The 23,867-nt window shown below is 39.9% G+C and overlaps 1 protein-coding gene across 24 annotated transcripts in view; it reads right to left on the reverse strand.

Moving 5' to 3' along the window:
- The window catches only part of ESRRG (estrogen related receptor gamma), a 404,991-nt gene that overhangs the window by 291,159 nt on the left and 89,965 nt on the right, over window positions 1–23,867 (reverse strand). For 6 of the 24 annotated variants that reach the window (XM_080585058.1, XM_080585056.1, XM_080585074.1 and 3 more), the window contains exon 1: window positions 1–23,867. This exon is cut by the window's right edge and continues 70,148 nt beyond it. The exons of the other annotated variants lie outside the window; for them this stretch is intronic. The gene's annotated coding sequence lies outside the window, so the exon portion shown is untranslated. 24 annotated transcript variants of the gene reach the window in all.

The following is a 23,867-nucleotide window of genomic DNA, read 5'->3' on the forward strand; positions in this document are numbered from 1 at the left end:
CTGTATCAGGAGCTTGACATGTATAAGTCACCCTTCTCACACATTCAGGTGGCAGCCCAGGCTTGAACAGGCTGAAACAGATGCAGGTTAACATGGACACACAGTTCTGAAAGTAGCAATAATCTAGCCACTTGCTACAATTGTCCCTGTTGCACAGACAACAACTTCCAAAGACAGAAAGATAGCCTTCCAGGTATTTTAATTGCCTCAGCTGCTTGGGATCAACTCAAAACACATGAATCAACACCTCCAGGCTTTTAAAGTAGGTGTTAAAACCCAGGTGAAACTCAACCCCTTTCCCCAGGTGCTAAGCAAATCAGTAATTTATTCCTCTGCAGGATGCAGCAGCCATGGTGCTAGGTGGGTTTGGGGCTGCCAAAGAAAAGCTGAGTGGTAACAGTGATGACTGCACCTGGGAAGAACTGGAAATACGGATGTGCCCCTATGGGAACAAGGGGAGATCTAGACAGCTCCTCTGCACCCTCTGCTAATTTGCAGTGAGGCCAGGGGGGTTTCTCCCCAGTGCAGGTGTCAGTCACCAGGAGGTGGAACAATTAGAAGTGCTCAGTACCCTCCTTCCCCTCCACACAGTGCAACACCTTAGTCATCAAATAGCCCTATTGTGCTGCTCAATACTTTCTATGAGAGTAGGAATATGAGAGTATGTCCAAAGATAGCAATGAACACACCAGGTAATTATTTTTAAGCTTGCTAATCACAATCAATAGTTTCTTAGCAAAACTGATGAGCTGGAGTTGGCTCCTATTTTTAACCAATAAGATATGCAGTCAAGACTTGAATTACACCATCGGGCAATTCTCCAAACTCCTAATGACTTCCAGCCAAGAGAGGGATGGAGCCTTGGTAGGTCTTGCTCCCTTCCTGAGCAGGGTATCAAAGCTTTTTTTCATAGATTGTAAAGTCAGGAGTATATTGTAACCACTGCACGACTTCACCCAAAACACTGAACAAGAATTTAACTCCATGCATCAGAAAAGAGTTATAAAATTCTAAATCGCCTGAGGATGTTTACTTGATTAATTTGAAGGGTTTTAGCTGTCATAGAAGAGAGAAACTCTTTGCAGAGCAGTGCCATGTGCCTTCCAGGGGTGTACAGTTAGGGACAGATGAATAAAAGCTGAAGGCTCATTAGAAAGCTCAGCCCCCCTCCCTGTTTTGCTAGGATTTTTCCCTAAAGTAATCATTCTTGTGTTTTGCACTCCCTCCATTTTTTTTTTTTAATTTTATTTTTCAAAAGCTCTGACTTTCTGTGTTCCTGCTGGGAAACTCCTTCATTCCTTGCCCCTCTCAGGAAGGTGTTTTTCCCCCATACAGTACAGCCTAAAATTGTTGCAAACATTCAGTGCTACAGAAATAGTTCCCTCTATGAAGAGAAAACATGCTTTTGTTTGTTTTGTTTCTTCTATCCACTGATTAAAAGCAACAGTTAGTACAAAGGAGTAGTACAATGCCATCAGCGGTAATTGTTGCCTCTCACAACAAACGTGAATGGGATGAGGAAACACACCCACCCTTTATTACAGGGAAAATACCAGGGATAAAAGATGTCAGCGGGGGCAAGTCATTCTTTGTACCAGCTTACAAACGCTAAGGTAGGAGAGACCAGCACTGGTCCTCCATTCATTAACTGGATGGAATTACAGTGGTTAGGAGGTTGCCTAATTACACAAGCAATTAACATTCCCTTCATTTTCCTTTTGCAATCCCTCTAGTTTCAAACATTTTGAACTTTGTTCTTGTGGTCCACCACTGGGTAAAAATGGCTGAACACTGAGGGTCTTGGCGAGGTGCTCGGTGGTGTTGGTAGCCCTGGATGTGGGGCCACAGGTCAGTGAGATGAGATGAGCAGCTCTGTGCCGCTGCCTTGCTGATACCAGGTACCGTGGTCGGTCCTCTTGCATGACCCGTGCTCTCTGCGCTGGAAGAAGTGACACTGCTGTGCACGACACAGGTTTTTGAAGTCTCCCTCAAACATTATATGCAGTGTCACTGTTTATTAAAGATAACTAATACCCTAAGTCTTTATTTACTTCCGTTTATTGCTGTTTTAGCAAGAGTCACCAGAGAGCGGCTATGCTTCTGGTCCACCAGGGTTCTTTAATCACTGTTAGTAGGTAAAATCATGTGTGACAACTAATCCAAAAAGCAGATTATATTTATTTTGGCTACAGTGGCTTGCAATTCGTTAAAATCAACAAAGCCTTTTCATTAGCCCCCTGCTGATGTCCTAAAAACAGACATTTTGAGGGTCTCAAAGCACAGAGCTACACATGTGCAGCAAAGCCCAGACTGACAGACTTACCGTTGCCATACTTACCATAAATCTTATTAAAAACAACAGCAAACTTCTTATTTTCTTTCATAAGATGGCTTAATTTATGATCCTAAATTCCAAAATCACAATCTTAGAGGCAGGACTTTTTAAATTTAGAAAAGTATAAGTGAATCGACAGCACAATTAGCAGAGAAATACTTGCACAGGGTTTTGTGTTGAAAAAAAAAAAGAGCTGTTGTAACACTTTAAGGAGTGAGATTAGAGATTCAGCAAGTCTAAATATTAGCCTACATGCTTGCTGAGCCCCCTGCATTCTGGAGCCACATTTGAATAATTGAATTTCTAGTTAACGGTGTGATCTTGCAAGTCTTATTCCCAGTGATTTCATGATCTCTAGCCATAATCTCCTGACGACACTGCCTCAGACCTGCAATCAGGAAAACGCATGCTAAAAATGTCAGTGTGTCAGAGAAGATCCAGATGAAGTTATGAGATGTCCCATCTCATCACTGACCTCTCTGCTCTTCAAACACTGTGAGGAAGTTCACAACCCAGAATCAACCCTCCCATAGCCACCAAGGGCCACCATTCACACAAATAGGAAATGAATGCATTAGAAGTCCAGGAAAGTGATAAAAAAAAAAAAAAAAAAAAAAGGAAGAAAGAAAAACACCGATTTACATCAACCAACCTTTTTATCTCTCAACGAGTTGCCTAAGTAACACACACATTTTTGCTCACTGCCCTCTCACGCCACATGACTTAAACAATACTGTTGTGGCTGTGAAGAGAGACACTCCTGACTTGCATCCAGCCATGCATACATGCAGACAGACATATTTATTTCTCATCCATCTTACAGCTGGATTTGGATGTGGATCTGCTTTGCAAATTTTCATGTCTACCGCTGAAGTGGAACCTCTTGTTTGTCCCCCAAGCACAATCTTGAACATTGTCAAGGCCAATTATTAGACATCACTTCACACAAGGCTTTTCCAAATACATAGTTCTCCAGCAGTTTAAAGGGAAGCCAAAAGCAGTCCTTCAGTGAGACAACTGGTCTTAAACTTGCCGACCAGCACCCCACCAGGCAGCCCCTGAGACAAGAGGGTCAGTTCATCTACTGCAGGGCCGCAGTCCAGCAGCCCTCCGGCCTGGTTCAGCCCCTCCAAGTTCACACCATGAGCAAAACAGCTGTCTGTTAAAGCAGATAATAGAATCCAGCCTGGGAGAAAAACCAGGATACAAAGCTTTTCTCCAATGTCTAATCAGAGTTTTGTCCACGGGGAAAACTGAGCCCCATCTGATACACAAGTTATCATTTTGGCTCTCCATAATTAAAACTATTGTTGCCATGGCGATACAAAGGCTGTTGAAAATATACGCAAGGCTAATGTCATGCTTCTTTGTTGATACAATTTGTCGTGCCAGTCTGGTTTGTGCCAGGATGGAACAAAATGTGACTCGGGCAAATAGTTGACTTTACGAAGTTCATTATTTAGGAATCAGATGCCACATGTGCTGTGCTGCAAGGCCATTTTCTCAGGCTCTCTAACATGACCACTAACCCTCTTACAATCAATAGCAGTTTTAAAGATAATTTCAAAGAGAATAGTTCAGATCCTGCACTACTAAATTTCTTAAAGCACCGTAAAGAAAGAAAGAAAGAAACAAAAAAATATAGAGAGAATGATAAAGAATAATAACCATTCAGAAGGATTAACATATGTAAAAGGAAAAGTAGATATGAAATTAAAATGCAAACAAATGATTATACATTCATTACCACCAACACACGAACACTCGCAGTCTTTGGCGGTTATTTATTCATTTGAAACTGTGATCTCTACTGAGCATGTTATAATCAAACAGGAATTCCAGGTCACCCAGTGACCTCTGAATAGCAACAAGTAATCTGCTATTTAGGAGATATCATAAAGCGTATGTCTTTCTCTATGAATACACACCTACATATGGAAAACACATATAGACATGCCAACATGTATTTTTCATAGGCTAGGACAACAATTTTAGGAGTTTCATGACTTGTAGTCGAGTCTTTTCTTTCTCACTCAAGAGCAAAAGAATCTACTCACACACAAAACTTAGGGGTGCTACTACTACTTTTTAATAACACGGATAGTCACACGTGAATATATGCAGCAACAAGGTGAGTTGCACAGACTCAGTTTAAGTAAAAATCCCATTTATGCCAATGTCCATTGACATCAGCCAGAGTTTTGCTTGACTGAAAATCTCAGCATCAGTAACAGAAGCCTGGAATGAAGTCAATGGACGCAATGAAGTGGATGACCAAGGCAAAAAGCAGATGACACACAGCCACTACCCACTTCAGCAACAGATTATTCAGAGCAGCAACGCTGCCCACTGGGATCTGCACTGCAAACTAGGAAACATCTTTCAGTAGGGACCATTTAATAAGAAAAAAATCTTCATTAATTTAATATCTTCAAAAATCTTTTGAACATTGTATACACTTAGTTTTTCCTTTCTGCCCAGAAAGTAAATGGTTGTTTTTGGTTTTAGCAAGTGGTTAAAATATCAGTTTAAAAAGAGCCTGAAAAAAACACACAATCAGGAAGAGGAAAAGACATGGAAAACACATACTACATTTAAAGCCAGAGGCACTATGAAAGATGTAGAGGCTCAGCATAATGTTTCTCATGGGATGCCCTTCAAAACAGAAAGGTAGATGTCAAAGAAGGCAGAGAAGACTTTATTGCCAGAGGTGCTCTCACAAGGGTGAATAGGAAGCAGAATGCAGAACGTGGTCACAACTTCTAAAGCTGGGTACAGAAAAAGGGCCAAAGATGCCATAGTATAAAGCATTTGATGGTTACTATGACTGGGATACAATCACTGTGTCATACATGACACAATGACACCCCTTTACCTTTGCACCTTGCTACATGGGGAACTCAATACATGCGGATGGAAAACTGGGGAGTAGCTTCACCAGCCTGTCAGTGGACTTTGCAACAGTAACAAGAAAGTGAGACAGAACCAAAAGGTTCATCATGATCCACAGGAACATGGGTATAAGTGTAAAGTGAAGTTCTTTTGAGCCTACCCTCCCTAATAACGTGATAATATGAGATGAAAGACAGAAAATAAATATTACTAATTCATCATGTTTGGTAGGTTCATAGCAAAAGTCTGTCTTTTATATTTCCATATCAGACTTATTTTGGGAAGAGAAAGCTATGCCAGCCTATTTTTCTCCTCTACTTGGGAGAATTGTTAAGGACAATCAGGAAATAAATACAATTTCCTTACCACAACTGTTTCTAAGCTAAGCGAAATCCTTCTCTTCACCTCAGTGTGAGAAGAGTATAAACCCATGCATAAGGGAAGAGAAAGAGAGATGACGCTGCAGCCCTTAAGAACATGGTTGATGACAGAAATTTGAGTGGAACAATACAAAGAACCATGTCTTCTGTGAAGGAACGCTTTGCATATGGGCCAAACCAAAAAAGATGGCTGTGGACTTAAAGGAGGGCAGGGAGGGGTGAGATCCAGGAGAGGACTACATCTGTGAAAAGTGTTTTGACCAACAGCTTCAAAGAATGCTCAGAACCTGCAGGCACTTCTTATTTCACCTGGATTTGCATGGCTGTAGTGCTGCTGTGAAGCAAAACACATTTTATTATATAAATGCCAGCATGAAGTTTGTGTTTAAGCCTTCCAGCTGCCGTGTGGCCCCTGAAGGATAAATTATAGACCCTGGGACCAGTGACAGAAGAACTCTGGGAGCGTCAGGGTCAAGCCAGTAGACAGGGTAGGGGGTGAGGGACAAGAAAGCTCATCAATGGTATCCAGGGAGAGGGACCAAGAAGATCCATTTTGGAAAAATACCAAACAAAGAGCCTTTGCTCAGAGATCACCAAAAGAAATCTGGGCAGTTCCCTGGGGAACAGATCCAACACCAAAATCAACAGGACAGTCCGGGGGATACCTCACAAGCAGAGAGTGACCATGGTCATAACAGTGTAGGTGTATATATCACAGCAATAAAATAAATAATAAAAAAATCTAATGCTTTACTCCACACTGTTCTCCCCATAAGAAAGAAGAGAGAAAAAAAAGAAAAAAAAAAAGAGTATAACAGCAGTTGGACGTGTTGCTTAATATACTCCTGGAAGGAGCTTGGATACTCTGGTCATTAGCACATGATAAAACTCTAAAAAAAAAACATGAGACAATGAAAAAAAATGGCAGGAAAAACTAATGGGACAGAAGAAGAACAATAAACTGACAGATGGGAGGTCCCAGCTCAAGAAGAATTTGAAGGAATGGCGAGATGTATTCTTGGAAGAGGAAGGGTACATCAGGTAGCTGACATATTGAGTTTCCAGGAAAGAGGGTAGAGTATTAATGACAGTGCAGCTGACGGTTTCAGCAGCTACCAACAAAATGATTTGCCCTTCTTTTTCAGCCGAAGAGGTGACAGTGTGGATATGGCAGCTGATTTACATACATCATCATAACTTCCATAGGAATATCAGATTTCTTTATAAGGACTTGTAGTACCAGCTTTGCAGGTCAGTGTCAATGTCTAACTGAGCCGCTGGAGACAAAGGGGAAGATTCAGAGAGGCACTGAGGTGCCTAAAACAGGGCTTAACCTGAATTTAATTGCCTAATTAAAAAAAAGAGATTCCCAAATCCCCTGCTTCAGAAACTACAAATGCATCAGAGCTAACATTTAAGACTGTGAAGACCACCGGAATAAATTCCTACTGCCCAGGCAGCTGCGTGCTCGCCACTGCTCTAACCTGCGCTGTGATCCTGACACAGGTCCCTAAATGCCAGCTGTGTCGTGGAGGGGCCCAGTCCCACAGGTGAGCTTGGACTGCTCCTACCACACATGAACGGTGCCCTCGTCTTTCACCCCTGCTTTTTTGCCTGTGACTCTCTAATATAAAATATGCAACTTCTGCGATAACAGCGTGCTGGCTTCTGTGTAAGGCACCTGTCCCTAGCTATTGCAAACAGCCAACTGACTGCACAGGCCAATGTTATTTCTTTGAATCATCCCACATTGAAAAAGTATGTTAAAAAAATCCCTATTTTTTTAGGGATTATAACACTCTAAACCGGAAATACATAAGCTGCCCAAAGTCACAGCTGAATAGTGTCACAAAATACAATATCAGTTTATTGGTACAACAGTGAAGGTTATTAAGCACCTTTATTTTGCCGAGTAATTTGTTATGCCATTAGGCTATGCTACCTAAATGCATGGGTGAGGGGATAAGGGAAGATACTAGCAGAAAAAAATCTTCAGTCATCTGATAAAGTTATGATGGAATTACAGCATGATTTCCGTGGCTGACACTAGCATTCGAAATGCAAAACTGTTCACAGGACTGGGTCCTAACTGTACACAAATCCTTGTCCAGTATGAGAAACAAAGAACAGGCACCAACAAAGCTGCAGAATACCAGGTTTCCAACTATAACCCAGGCTGAGCAATATATCAAAGCTTTAGAGCACATAAAACATTTGATGGACCAGCATGGTGTTTGATAGTATTTCCAGTCTGTTCTCATCATGTTCTCATCATTTGCAGATGTCTCGTATACTTTTGACATCCTCTATAGCACGCAGATTTTGCTACAACAAAAAATCAGGTTGTGGATTTTTAGCAGAAACAAGTTGATGTTGCTCAGAGCAGCATTAAAATGCTATCATGCTGTTAGATTATGTAACATATTTTCTCTGTTGTACAGGTTGTACTTTAGTTTTGCCCGTGCACCTACCAAATTACTGTTTCTTGCAAGATCTCCCTCTGAAGGCAGCTTGCCAGTCTCTATGCCAATGCTCTTTTCACCAAATGAAAGAGGAGTTTGTAAATGAGTTCAATGAAAGTGGGATCTAGTTCTCTTTGCAAGATTTTTGCTTGTTTGTTTCAAAAATAAGAAAACAAAACAGAAAAGCAGTGTGGCAAAATAGGAAATTGAATTTCTTTTTTACTTTTAAGCAGAACTCCCCCCTCCCTTGGGGTGACTCATGAGATATTGGTGCATGTATTAATATAAAACAGGTTTTATGTAGTAGGTAGCTCCAGTATGTAGCCCACAGATGTACATGGTCCTAAAACAGCTGACATAACAACAACTGATGCATTTAACACAATTTTCTCCCTTTGACTCCTCCATTTTTAAGCTTCCTTTGAAAATCTCCATCCCCTCACCTCTCCTCTGCCAACCATCAGATTTTTGGCATTTCTATCTGTAGGTATTTAAAGGGACCTCTTATTGTCTTTGATGGAGACAATAAGACCAGAAACAAGCAGGTACAATAAGAATCTGAATGCAGGCATTCAGATACTCTAGGGCACTTCTAGGACATTAAATATAAATACTAAATAGGCTGAAGAAATAAATAAAAAATAAAAACGTCAAAAGAGACCAAACTACAAGAAACCAGTCGCATCGATTAGCTGATTGGTTTGCCAGTGAGCGATTAGTCAGAAAGACTTGAATTAGTCAGTCCAGCCCTGCCTCCCATGAATAAAATGTGGGGAGGACACTCTTTCCCACCCTCAGTGACAGATGATATCTGTTTTCTCCTGCGAGTTTGAATTTAAGAGCCACTGAAGCTCAGCAAGAGTATATTCTGGCTCAAATGAGCTGAAAATTGCATTCAATTTGAATTTCAAAACCGGAGAAGGGGGAATGGGGGGAGCAGGAGGAGGGAGGGAGCTCGCCAGGACCCATCCAGCCCCTTCCCTCTTTCCCTACGTCTCGCTGCCGTGAGGCCGGCTGCAGAGTGCGGACCCAGGGCGTGATGCAAAGGAAAGAGCCTTGCTGGACAGCAGCCCAGGCCAGGTTTAAAAATAAACATTTTGCTGTCAGGATCAAAGCAAACTCTGCTTTTATGTATATTACAAGCTATATGTTCAGAAGAAAAAGATTCTTCTGGTTACTCGAGGAGAGGGAGGCGGAAGGTAGGGCTAGCAAGGGGGGGGGTCCAAGTTTTCCCACTCAAAAACCCTCGATAAGACAGTCTGATCCCAAAGTACTTGCTGTCCCCTTTAACATGTGCGTGTGCTGAACGTATGCGCTGAGCTTTCGCGAACGTAAGGTTCATTTAGGGTTACGTTTTTTAGCATTGGGTAACTTTTAATTTACATCTTCGTGGGTGAAAGGATTATTTCCCCTTCCCTTTGTGCTTTAAATTTACAGTTATATCTGATGACAGTGAAAGAAATGGAGTTACGCCTGCAACCCAAATATATCCTGTAATTTGATGGCATGAGAGCAGTTGGTCTCTTTAGTGCAACTGATAATGTCCAATATTCAATACAACGATGATAACATACCAAATCAAGAGATTCTTCAGTAAATTTCCTACCGACTTCAGCGTGCAATTTGACCCAAGGGTTTGGAGTAGTAATAAAATAATTACAATTAATCATGAGTAATAATTAATAACTTAAGGATTAAAATGTGTCCATTTATACTTTCAGGATCAGCATTTTCTGTGTACCCTGGAGAGGCTTTTAACTTCCTTTCCTAAATAGAATGCTTGCAGTAGCACTTTATAACCAGAGAGTCCAGCCATCAGAGAAACTGAGTGTATTTTGTGGCATGCAATTTGTTATATGGCATTATATCCACGGAAAAAAAGGGGCCCTGTTATATCCAATAACATACCCATATCCTGTGATGCTGCTTATATTTCAAATCCCAATGATGTTACTGTAATCTTTTCCCCCCCTTTTTTTTTTATAACAAAATGCTTTTTCGCTGATAAATAAGTAAGTTGCCAGCTTTACACATGTATGTAATGTGAGTCAGGATCCAGCCCCCAAAGAAAAAAAAGTGAGGTCAATTTTCCTGGCCATTGCATTTAATAAAAGCTCTCAGGCAACAGAGTTAAGCACACACTAATAGATATACCTTAGTATGCTATGCCTTCAGCAAGTCTTTGGTTTCCCTCTATGGAGAAAGACTGCATTAACACACAAAGTGAGCCAGTGTCCTGCTTTTAAGCTTCTCCTGTCATCAAATTAATTTTTTACCTGATCTTTTGACAGACAATTTGAACAACCTCTAAATTCCACTTGCAAACTTGGCAACACACACAGGGAAGTTTCCAAAAAACACAGTCATGTGCACAAAAATGCGGATGTGGTTATCCTTGTGTGTGCACAGTCCCCTACACACAGCATGCAGCTGCCTGCTTGTCTTGCATTCACAATCACTTGAAAGACCTCTTACACATGTGAGACACTGGCCAGAGAAACTATTCAGTGTTCAGGGCACTTTCTAAACACCCAAATATTCATTTACACACCTTACTTTGGCTGGCATTTTTGATAGCATTGCTTCAAGTTTCATTCCTGCATTGCCCTCTTGCTGTCTAGACTATAAGACCTCAAAACAGGGAATTCATTTCTCCTTCCTGCCTTCCTAAATGCCACGGTTTTCTTAGTACAGACCCCACAGGTTGGTTTCTGGATGGGAGGAGAAGAAATGCACAGAACTGGCTCCACCTCTCCGTTTCTCAGAGCAAGCTTTCTCTGAAAATCAGATTATCTGCCATTACAGTGCTTACTCTACTGAAGACAATATTCACTTTACAGGAGGTAAAAGAGGAAAACAAATACGCAAAATGCAAGGCACACTCCTGACAGATCCCTCCTCACTCTGCAGCCTGTGCTTCTAGATCTCCAGCTCCTCCTACCACACAAAGGAGTATTAGCTCGATGACGGCATCGCACTCACTAGCTTCCAGACAAGAGCCAAACCACGTTCAGCCGGCTCCGGTCCATCTGCACCTACTCATGTGGACATGCCCCTGATGGTGCTTTGCTCTCCCAGCTGGAAAGTCCCGGCCTGATCCCGCTATGGCTGTAGGCGCTCCAACTGCTCCGTGGCCTGAGCGCCCTTAGCGGGCAGAGAGGAGCGCCGCGTGAGCGTGGGTAACACAAGCATGGCATTAGAGGAAATACTTGACAATTTCTCCAATGTACTGGACACTAGAGTAGTTCAGCTGAATGGCATCCGTGCCCACGTAATGCTGCAAGGTCAAGAAGACCTTATGCTACTTAATAGGTGAGCACTGGTTTCAGGCCTTAATTTTTTTTAATTGAGATAAACTGTAGTGTTTGTCTGTTTGGGAAAAAAAAATCCCCCTTTTTTTTCCACAGACATCAGACTCTTTTATATTTGTGCATCCTTTACCTATGTGACATTGTGTAAGTAACACTACAAAATGTCCATATATCTCACAGGGAAAGCCTAAAAGCCGTAACAATTTCACACACAAGCCACCTTCCACTAACTTTTGTTTAGTCCCTTACCTTGCTGCTATCAAAACTTAGGAGCCATGAAGTCAAGTGGACTACAAATCAGAATACAGCAAACCTCACTACATGCAAACTCCTCCACCGTTTCACCTTTTGCAGTACTTTGCACCAAAAACATTCTTGCTGTGGCAATATTTGCTGGAAAGACAGCAGAAAAAAGATCACTGCCTCAAATGTATCTCCACAGCTAGTTAAAAAAGAAGAAAAAGGTCAAAAAATTATTGCTGGGTTTTGTTGTTGTTGTAGACCACTGAGGCTTTGAATAACCTAAGGGGCAAATTATAAACAGTGGGTCTTTAAAAAAGAGAGACATGGCAGAGCTTCAGCAAATCTGCGCTCTCCAGTGAAATGACTTTTCCATGGCAAACATATTTCTGTAAGAGCTGGCACTGAAAAGGCAGCAAGCAACCAACCCGATAGAAACCACTGTTTCATGGGTACCCTGAGCAGACCACGTCCCCTAGCAAAGTGGAGAGCACATACATGGGTGTCCCCACTGCCTTGCTCGGTACCGGTTCTCACCACAGACTGCTGAAGTCTACCCTGGTTGTCGCTACAGCATAACGCTGACGATGATTTATTACGAGCTCTTAGCTGCACCAGACAGTTTACAATTAACAACTTTGCCTTTTCTTAAATACAAATAAATACATAAATGAAATCAGAGCTGCTAAGTGCTAGGTGTACCCAAAGCCTCGATGACATCACCGGCAACTGCCAGTCACCCAGACGGCAAAAATAAATAAGGGATGGGGCTGGGGGCAGGGGGGAGGCAGGGTATTTACTCAATCAGTACCTATTTTTGAATTTCCTTCAAGCTGGCTTGGACCAAGAGCCATCAATTATTTAAAAGAAGTAACATGATGCTTCCTTTGTTGAGGCAAATCTGCAAGCAGACCCCAAGAGAGAATAAAAAATGAATTAGGCAGAATTTATTAGTGCGCTTGAAGAAAACAGATTCAGCTATCAGAGCTGACTGTGGTTTTAAAAATAGTGTGTTTCTGCCCATGAACAATAGTTTCTCTCTTTCTCCTTTACCCCACTAGATCCTCAATAATCCCACTTCTTCCCTTTCTTTATGTTTTTCCTTTTTTTTTTTTTTTCAAAGAGGGCATAATGCTGAAAGAGGCATCAATCATTCCTTAAACTTCTTCCTTCTTTTCTGACTTGACTTGATGTATTGTCTTCATTTAAATTACAAATATACTAATCTAAAACACTGTTTACCAAGCAGCATATTAAATGAAAGATGCAAGAAATTGCATCACTCACATTTTAAAAATGACTTTAGACTCAGGGACATATAAAAACAGCACTACAGGATGATCTGCCGTGGCTGCTACATTGCAATCCAGGCAAATGAGATTTGGTAACTGGGGTTTTCTACTACCCCAGTCACTGGTCCAGTCAAACTAGCGGGGCCAAAACCAATATAAAACCTCTCCTTTGGTGGGCAACTAGCTGGAGTTCCTACTATGCTGGGGAGGTGCATGGTGAAATCAGTGGGTCCATCCCTGGATCTGCACCTCATGAGACAGACAGACAGAAAGTGCAGGGGTCTGAGGGAGGGCCTGGGACACGTTAGAGGCTGCTGCCCAGAAAGAGAGCACTCTGGGGCTGATTTCAACCGAGATTACTGCACTAGTCTGCAGAAACTACAACAGGGAGGGGAGCCCTGACAGAACAAAAAATGCACCGCATTGATCCAAAGGTTCCCTCCCGCACCATTCACCCCAGGAAAACAGTGTATTTAGATCATCTCGGGTGACCTTTTGTGGCGTCCAGCAGCAGGAAGGGGCAAGATGCCACTGTACGACAACACAGAGCTAGCTTGTGTGCAAGTGGCACGATGGTGACGGTGCCCTCCTCAGGGCAGGAGAGCAAGGGGTGGTCACCGCTCGGCGGAAACGAACATCAGAAATCACACCTTAGCAAGGCTCCTTCTCCCCCTCTTCCAGCCCCTGAACAGAGCCTGCAACAAAATAAAGGTCATCACTTACTAGTTCTGCTGGAGAGTCTTGATTAAAGGTGTAGTCAGTTCAAAAGCCTGATAAGTTTGATAAGGGCTCTTACCATGGCCTCAAACACTATTTTCTCATGTTAAAAAAAAAAATATTATTTATCAGCGTAAGCCTGGAAAAAATATATAAACCATTAGAAAGAGGGACTGTTACCAACTGGGTATGTTTGTATTTCCTTGGATTAGCTCGGAGAAGGGAAGTTTTTGCAGATATTGCCTATGGATGCTGAATGCCCCGAGACAAGCCGAGCATCTGAATCCTGGGTCCCACATTACCCTTTTACACTTGGTAATATAATGAGAAAGAAAACAAGAAGCATTTAAACCACTCTGTACAGCAATTTTAAATTATTTTTTAAAGAAAGGATTTATATTTGGTTTTGGGGCAGAACACTAACCTCACCTTACCAACCGTGGTGCTGGCAGTGGCACCACAGCAGCCCCCTGTCCTCTCTTCTTACACTGCATCACACACAAGCCTTTGCCCACAAAGAAATGGCTCCTTGCAATGGCCTGATCCTGGCAGTGCCCTGAATGGACACCCCAGCCCTCTGAACAAACCAGAGTGCTGCAGGACCTGCTCTAAATGGCATCTCTTTCAGGCTGCTCTCTAAAAATAATAACAATCTTCTATTCCAGCAACTCAGGTTCACAGGTACCCTCTGCCTTCTGATCTCACAGATGCATCCACTACCTTGGTGGGCCTTTTGCTAACCAAAACATGATTATGCATCATAAATCTAAAAGCGTTCATGAATTTGTTTTTGAATAAATGTATTAAAGATTCCATTGACTTTCACAGTATTCTACTTCCATACATATCTGCTTTATTTTTTAACTCCCACACCAGATGACTCTCTTAAAGAAAGAAAAAAAAAAAAAAAAAAGAACTGAAAAGACATAAGTCAAGTGAATGTGAAAGGGAAGCTGACACTGCAAGGTGCCAAGACAACATCATTCCTCTTCTCATCTCTTCCTCATCTCTTCGTCTCTGGATGGTAATCACAAGATCCCGAATGCCAAACTTTGGAAAATATCCTTGCAGAGGTAGCATCTGCTCCCTTGGCATACTTCTTGAGCAGTTGTATTGGCAGCTTTAGATTTGTCCAAGTCTATCATATGACAAGACTGCAGATGGGTTGCCTTGGATGCTTTGTCTTCCTGGATGCCATTTTCCTTTTATAAGCATTTTATTCTAAGAAAACATATGTACAAATCTGTATGGATAAGGTTATATGTACACATGATTTCACACCAGTGAGGGGCTTTGCCTAGCCTTTATCTAGATTTTTTACTATCATTTAATTTGGATTCCTGCAAGGGCCCTGACTTCTACTGAAGTCAGTATGTGGCATCGAGCAGATTAGGCCCTTACTGTGTGGATCTGCATTTCAACCAGCTATTCTTCCACAAGCTATAACTTTTCCCATCTGTGTTGATCTTTCTTTGCAAATTAACACCTGAGTCCTCAGAATATTAGACATGGAGGAAAGCTGCTCATTTTGAGCTAACTTCTGTTCTCGCTGAAATCAATGGGAGTTTTGCCATTTGTCCATTATTCAAACAAATATCATAGCGATGACACAGTTACTGTATATGGTGGGACAGGTCTTTTCCTCTTGCTTTCTTAGCTTTATGTTCCCTCCTTATCTCCCATACACTAATCCCATGATCACAAACCTAAATATACATGCATTTTTAACTGTTAAGAAAAGTAGTGTTTGAATTACCCAGTAAATCACAAATTGCTACGGAAAGAAAAGTAAAGGATCATAAGAAAAAAAAATAGAAAAATAAAAGAGGAGAAGAAATCTAATTAAACTGGGGAATACAGAGCTAAGAAAAAAAAAGAAAAAAAACTATAATAAACTCAAAAAGACCTGAAAAGCATATTCCTAACCTTTCTGGAAGATCTTTGCCTTGTTGTGAGAGTATTTACCAGAATGTTTCATGAATACAGTATGAAATGGTTTTAAAAGGTATTTTAAATGAAATGTGAAACAGAAAAGCAATGGTCTAAAACCAGTGCATTCTCAGAGCATGTTTTAATACACTAATCTGTTATTTCCTGGACAGATAAAGGCACAGAACTACAAAAATACAAGCTCCCTTTCAATTCATTGTTACATACTGTTCCAATAAAGCATAAAGTATACTGACTGGTGTCTGAAAATAGACCATCTACTACCCTATAATCACCTGTTTGGGAAAAAGCCGGAGAAAGCCACAACTTACGTTAGGCAACAGACATCAAACATGGGCTCCGGTGGACCAAAGTGAGAAGTTATTTTCAGGATATAAAGCAGTGAACTGGAGTCCCAGGCATCAACAGCTAGAAACTATGAAAAATCATGAGAACTGATCTCCCCACTGTTGTTTTCATCAGTGAGAGAGAACATTTGCTCTAATCTCTCCTTATAATGTCAGCTACCAAATGCTCAAGAAATATTTTGCGAGGAATCCAGCTTGATAAAACTGATTAGTTATTTACCATTACTTTAAAACTTCTCAAAACGCGAAAAGCTTTTCAAGTTTCTGGCAAAAAAAAAGGAGAATGAGACAGTGAACTGGTTATGGTTCAGTGAGACTTTTGGGATTTAGGCACAACCACAGTATTGAAAAAAACTACATCTGCTCCTAGCCCTTATCTCGCAGCCAGTTCCTGAGCTCTGTGCTGGGTTGCTTGTGCCCACCTTCGCTATCCTGCACACATTCAGCATCTCCTCTGAATCACCCCCGTTGTTCCTCAGCTGAAAATACACTTCTGACAGGAGGTTAAATGTCAAGTTCAAGAACTTTTGGAGGTCTACAAAGAGGGGATCCTCTGACCCTTCTTAGTCTTGAAGGGGTCTACATTGCTCACATCAACGTGGGACATTCAGATTCTTCAATTCTAGCTCATCCCTAGTGAATAAATACACTAAAGACCAAAACTTGTTTAAGACAAGCATATAGTCCACTTTGACACGTATTAAATAGACTATGACGGTACAATTTGGCTCACATAGATGAATGGCTTCAAATTCAGTTAAAGAGGACAGAATACTCTTCCAAAAGGGAGTATTATAGCATGATAGTAATTATCCAAATGAGGGCATTTATCTTTGTACTCTTCACTGTAGCATTCCTGTATCATAAACATAGATGAACACATAACAAAAATATGCTTCCATTACAAAACATATATATATGTACACATGCTCCTCTTGTACACAGACATATCCAACTTTGACAAAATGGTTGGTACTTTTGGGGACCTCTCATGATGTCAACAGTAATCAGCAATACACAATGCTTATGTAAAGGGAGCAATCATATTAAATTAGAAATGAGGAAAACAAGGTAGGAAATAAACTTGTCCATACTTGAACAGCGATTTTCTAGAAGTGCTGAGAATAAAACCTAGAACCCCAAACCACAAAACATCATCCTTGCCATACTCAGCATGTGTCATATAACGCAAAATTACATTAACCATTTATGCCACAAGCTTCAAGTAGAAATGCCAGCATGAAAGGCTGAGAGAATAATTCATTTTGCAGTTCAGCTGGTAATTTTTTTTTTTTAGAAATCACATGTTGGACAGGTTGTTACAAACAACCCTCAGACGTCTTTCCTTTCCTAGCGTTCAAGTGCATAACACCTTCTGTTGAGAATGGAGCTCAAGACCCTTGAGAACAAAAATGAATTGGATTTGTGTTTCTGATATACTGAGTGCTTTGAGCTACTACGTAAAATGAGGCATGATCAATCACAATTTTTTTAAAAAGATCTAAGCTGTCAGATGGTCTGAACTAAAGGTGTGGAAAATTTGGACCAACTTTGTTAATACTTTCAGAATAGTCAAAACCAGCTTTTGATGATGTGACTATCTCTCCTTGCTCATCTTTTCCTTTGAACAATATAGAGGAAGTTACACATACAACGGCCTACCATGTGTCTTGCAGGAGGAGAGAAGAAGCCGTAGTATGGCTCCGTATAGCAGACCGTTCAATTAAAGAAGGGTTTGGGAAGTCAAGAGTCCTGGCTGCTATTCCAGATGTTTCACAGATGTGATATAACCTCTAAAAAATTTGAATGAGGAAAAATAAAAAGAAAGATGTATAATTCAAAAGGAGATGTTATTTTCCAAACTCCTGAAAAGCAAAATTTAAAGAGATCTGATACTAAGATATATCTCGAATAGCTTAAATTCTCATTTGTAGTAGTGAGAATGCAGAAGACTCCAAAAAGCCAGCCAAGGAACAAAGTCAAAGCCCATCATCAATGATCAGTCCCAAACAACAACATGCATTATGCTTGTTGTTTAATGCTTCAATGCACAAGGTTACCATTATTATAAATAATAACTACATGCATGTAATAATTCATGTAAATGTTTTTGTTTTTTTCTTTTAAACTGGGATATTTGGGAATGACACTAAATATTTAAATACTCTTTGGCAAAAAGGACAAGGGAACCTCAACATTGAGCACGATGAAATATTATTTGTACTCCCTGGAATGTATACACTGTCAGCTCCTTGCATTTTCATTTAGCATCAGAAACAGCTTTCCAGGGACTTAGATGCTGCTGAAAGTGTCAATATCAATGTTACTATTTATAGCACTATAAACTACATTTTGAGTTATATTGGTAAATTTAAGCTTAGGTAGCACTTCTGGCATTAATACCTTAATACAGAAATATTGCTATAAATGTAGTTTACAGTTTGGAACATAAACACAAATTCAGTGTTACTAATAAATCACCTTCTCGATTGCATGGAGACACACTGCCAAAGTGTATTTTATGCAATACACAATGGAGCAAAATGCAATGATATAGATGTATTTAAATTTCCCATTTTTACACTGTCACTCAAAAACTTTTCTTCTTCCTTTTTTTTCCAACTTATCGATCTCACTAGCTTGCGATAGCATTTCAGTTGCTTCACTGTGCCATTTTTAGCTTTTGCTTCTTTTTTTTAAAAGCTAAATCAGGACTCAAATGATTCAATCAATTCAGCTTTTTCAATTAGAAAAGAAAGTTAGAAGAAAACTATAGGACATGATAAACTACAAAATTTTCTCTCTTTTTATTGTTATTTTTTCTTAATAGTATTCATTTACACCGTCATATTCCTGTGGTATACAGTTATAATTTCATCCATAGCAAGATGACTCCATTAATTTCTACCAGAAGGCACCATGTGATTTTACCAAAGACCATTCATCAGGAAGCAAGATGCACGGATAGGCAGTAACTGCACATACCTTCATAGTTATGAACTTTGGCAACACCCTGAAGCAGCTCTCTGATTGCAGTGCAGAAAGGTAAAAAACACTTGACCTTTTGCAACACAGTATGATACAGAAGATGTCTGAGATGTTTGTGAGATGTGGCAAAGAAGTCTATCACAGTCCCAGATAAAGACTGATGTCCACTATTTGAACAGACCAAGTCTTTTAAAAGGGTACTTCAAGAAAACCCAAATGTTTCTCCATTGCAAATCAGTATCAGCAGGAATGAATGAGGCACTGCAGGTGAGATTCAAATCACCTAAATCTTACCTAGGTGTATAGACTGCATTTATGAAAAAAAAGTCAGAACATCAGGTCTTCCTTCAGTCCATTTATTAATGTCCCGGAACTACCTCTGCATTCTGCATTAATAAAATCCTTCAATAAAAATAATTGCAACAGGACCCAGCATGATGGATTTCTTCCTCATCTGTCTCAAGGAGCATCCTTCTACAGGGTGTCAGAGTTAGGTCCTCTTTTCGTTACTTCTTGTCTTTCCCCAGGAATTTTGCATTTATTTGGCACAGCTACTGGATGCCAGACACCTCCTTTTTAAGTATAACAAACTCTTAACAGAGCAAAGGTGGTAGAGACTGTCTGTATATTTGCCTGTATAATTAGTGGTACCAAGGATATTGGAGTGAATTCCAAATTCTCACATCCTTTCCTGGTACCTACTTTAAGCAGCTACTTGGCTTTTCCTTAGGCACTTTTTGTTACTCTGGGGGAAAAGAAAGCATTCTTCCTTTGGGTCAGATGACCTAGGATAGCTAATGAGAGAAAAGAGCAATGAATATCACGGATTTGAGACTATCAGCTTCTGCTTAATTACAGGCTGCTCTTCAGGTTTAACTCCAGTTGTTAATTTGATCAATCATCACATATATCATAGGATCATATTTAACCAAACTTAGCTACACATTTTGTTTTGCTTTCAGTGTAGAGATACCCTGTACTTGATTTTAGCCATCTATAAAGTAGGTATAAAAGCACATGTAAGTTCAAGGGAAATGTTTTGCAATGATTAATTTACTCATGCAAGAAGAGTATTTGGAGAACTTAACAGGAGATACTAAAACATGGTTTAAAACATGTTTTTTTAAATGTGTTTTTTTTTATTACCTTTTTCTTTCTTTTCTTCAGATTTAATCCACACACATACATTTTATTTATTTATTTTAGTTCATAATAGGCTGTCACTGCTAAAACAACTGGTAAAAGGTAACCAGTAGACCTAAATATTTAGGGTGATTCCCCGTTTTTTTAATCAAAACTGTTCTGGGGTACCTCACTAGGGTTTTAATGGCAATGGCATCAAGCAATTAATCAGAAAACCTGCAGACACTGGAAATCTTGTCCTAAAACGCTTGTACCCTGCACACACACAATCCTTCTGCTGGCACGCCAAGAGGAAGTGTAGACTGTTGTGTTCTGTCTGTGGCTATGAGGAAGCTCAATGTACATTGTTTAGAAACTGAAGGATCCCATAACTAATTGCCAGTATTGCAAAGGACTGCACAGAGGGTAAGCACACCCAGCCATGATTTAATGTAAATATGCAGGTGATGAATGAGCAATGTGGTCATGGTCATGGATCTTAGAGTGGTTGTGAACCTTGCCATCACATTTTCCTTTCTGTGAAGGGGCCGGTGGGGATACAGTGATCTTTTCAGTACCACAGAGACTTATTTTTAGTGCTAGCAGTAAGATTTTTGTTAACCTCATTACTGCTATTTCTGTTATTGTAGTAGTAATGAGTAATGGAGATGAAGATAGGCAGATGGGAGTAAGGCAGAGTGCAAGCCCTATTTTAATTGATCAAAAGGAAAAAGATGGAAAAAATCATTTCTGAACTAATTAGGGGTATCTTGTATGTGCATATTTTAGTTACTAGAAACTCATTTGGCTCCTTAATACAGCCTCAGAGTGCCACAAACACAAAAATAAAGCAAGGTCTTTAGAAACAGGATAAGGCACTTAGGGTTTACATCCCCTTAATCCCAGAAATAAATGGGTCTCGCAATTATTTCTCACAATGCCAAGGTTTCCCATTTCCCATTCTTAGTGCAGGTATGAGCATTTATTATTATAAACATATATTTTAAGAACAATAAGAAAGTGATGAATTGGCCACTTGCAGTTTTCTTGACAGCAAGGCGCAATGGTAGCTACGGTGACCAGGGGATGTCCTGGTTCCTCTTTGCAGAAAGGTATTCAGTGCACGTAATAATTATTCATCCATCTCGTTCACACTAAAGGCAACGGCAATGCAATTTTAGCCTGGTAATCAAGACCATATGACAAAAACCAAGGCCATTAGGGACCAATTTCAAGTATTCTCTGCAAGACAATGATTTTCCAACTGCACTTACATATGCTGAATAGTTACTTCTGCACGACCGCACCTGCTCTCATTTATGTAACCCTCCATCCTCTCCCCTTTTTCTACCCCTTTTCTTGTAATGCAAAGAAGGAAAGTTTCAAAGGGTTGCTGGATTCTTCCTAGAAACAGATTTGATTTATTTATATTTCTGGCTGGCCACATGCTGTGAGCAAATAAGAGTCTGGCAAATGTAAAAGTTAGTTTGTGCTAATGTCAGATCAAATTCTACCCTCACCAGACTTCATGGGGCTGCATTAATGTAAATGAGAGCAGAATTTGGCCCAACATTTTCATTCTCTTCCTATACATGTTAAAATTAAATGAATATTTGGGACAGTCTCTTCCTCCTTCTTCATATACATGCATAATTCTGTCCCAGCTAGGTTCTAATCTCGGTTACACTGGTGACTTCCTTGGAGTTTTTTTCTGGCTTGATGCTAGTGCTGCATGTCTGAATGAGATGCAGTGGGTCTATTTGTTTCAGCAAAGCAAGCAGGATGTGGCCCTTAATCTCTGGGTCAAGTCTGCTCTACTGTAATAATTCTGTCCCTTAATTACTTTCTGCTTATTTCTGACTGTACCATTTCAGTATCAGTGACATAATAATGTTGCCTTTGAAAAGACTGTAGTGTCACTGTAAATCAGAGTCCCATAAGGTTAAAGGCTTCAGTTGCCAGAGGGGAAAAAATGCCAAAATTATTTTAAAATTATACAGACTATAACTCAAAGACTCTAGCATCTTTTAATTTAAATGCTCCTAAGGAAATGAATACATCTTCAAGCTTTTTCAGATATAACTCAAATATTAAAAGCAATAATAAGCTCGCTATTAATGATGTAACAACCTTTTCTGGCAGAAAAATAGAACCTATAAAATTAGCACGTAAGAAGTAAAAAAGCCAAGACCATATCAGGAAATGACCCTATAACAACACATCCTAGATCCTAGTCCTGTAAACCTTTATTTGCATGAATTATCTTGTCTCACATAAGAAGTGCTATGGACTTCAATGGGCAATTCTTACAAGTGAAAATTATTCATGAATTTGAATAAGAGTATAAGATCAGCTTCTAGTCTTCTCTGTCAGTGATCAATCTACTTACTACAAACACCCCCTTCAGAGTTAAAAATAAATAATAACAACAACAAAAGAATCTTATGCAAACTGAAATACACTTGGATTTCTCAGAGAGAAAGATTTGGCCTACCAATTCATTATTAAAATTAGAAGAAATATTACTGGATCATGTCCTTGATCATATTTATTGCTGTATATTATATGCTGTAATTTTAGTTGTATCTTATAATAATTTAGGACATCAGGAAGATCAATGCAGCTGCACCCTAGTATTGAATTAATCTTGCAGTACTGTTGGTATCTTCTTGAAGCCACAGTACGGAATCCAAAGTAGAAGAATCTTGGCTTGCTAGAAACAGCCCTAATTTTTGACAAATAATTATGATGCTGTCCAGTAAAAATGACTATTTGATTTTTGTTGGCTGTTTGCACGTCCTTCTTTTGTGCCCATCATGTATAATATTACCCAGGTACAGGGTCTTGATAATACTTGCTCATGATAGCTGATAAAAGAAAATTGAACAGAAGGAATGTTATTGCTATTTTTTACCCACTGTATGAGTCCCCATAGACACAGTAAAACCAGTCATGTCTAAAAGAATCAAAAATGAGAACATCCTGAAGTTGGTTGAGAACTGTTTTTCCAAATTTCAAGGGTCTTACCAAAATGCCTAGAAGCCCTCCACCACCTGATTTCCAGCTCCGGCTTCAACATGAAATTTCTGTAGGTGGCATTTTTGCAGTATGTTTCACAGACATAATTTTCTCCCTACCAGCAAATACCAATATTGCTTAAACTTCATTTAAACGTCTTAATTCAATTGAACCCAGAGGTCATTGACACCTCAGTAATTTCTATCTAAAACCATTCAGCCAAAAATAAACAAACAAAAACAAAACTGGAGCAGAATCTCCTCTGGAGATTATCCTCATTTTAAAAGAAATTACCCTGTCTGACTTTTTGTAAGATAATTATTGCAATTGTTTTGCCTAATGAATATTGTTTGAGTATTATAATGCCATGCTATGCATCTTGAATAAGGAACAATTAACAGAGCTTTGTTCTTTTGACATCCCAGGACACATCTGAAAGGAAAGCCTGGCCCTGAAGATTTGTTTCTCTGGCTAAACAACACACTGAACACGGCAGAGGTAGGACTCAAAGACACTACTGTGAACAAGAAACAAACCAGGGATGTATTGTTAGTAGAGGTCTTAGGGACAAATCTGATCGTTTCATTCCCTAACCACTCCTACGAATAGTAAAAACGTACTGGAAAATGAAAGCTTTTGCTTCCAAAGACTTTGGGGCTTGATCAGAGAACACGAGTTTTACATATGTTATTCCACAGCCTTCAGTGGGATTACTCTTGGTTTCTATCAGTGTAAGCAAGAGGAGATCAATTTGCTGATATTTCAGTTTTCATTGAGGTAACAAAATTGATCTTTATCAGTTTTCATACAGAC

Source organism: Anser brachyrhynchus (assembly GCF_964034855.1).
Source record: "Anser brachyrhynchus genome assembly, chromosome: 3".
Classification (NCBI taxonomy): domain Eukaryota; kingdom Metazoa; phylum Chordata; class Aves; order Anseriformes; family Anatidae; genus Anser; species Anser brachyrhynchus.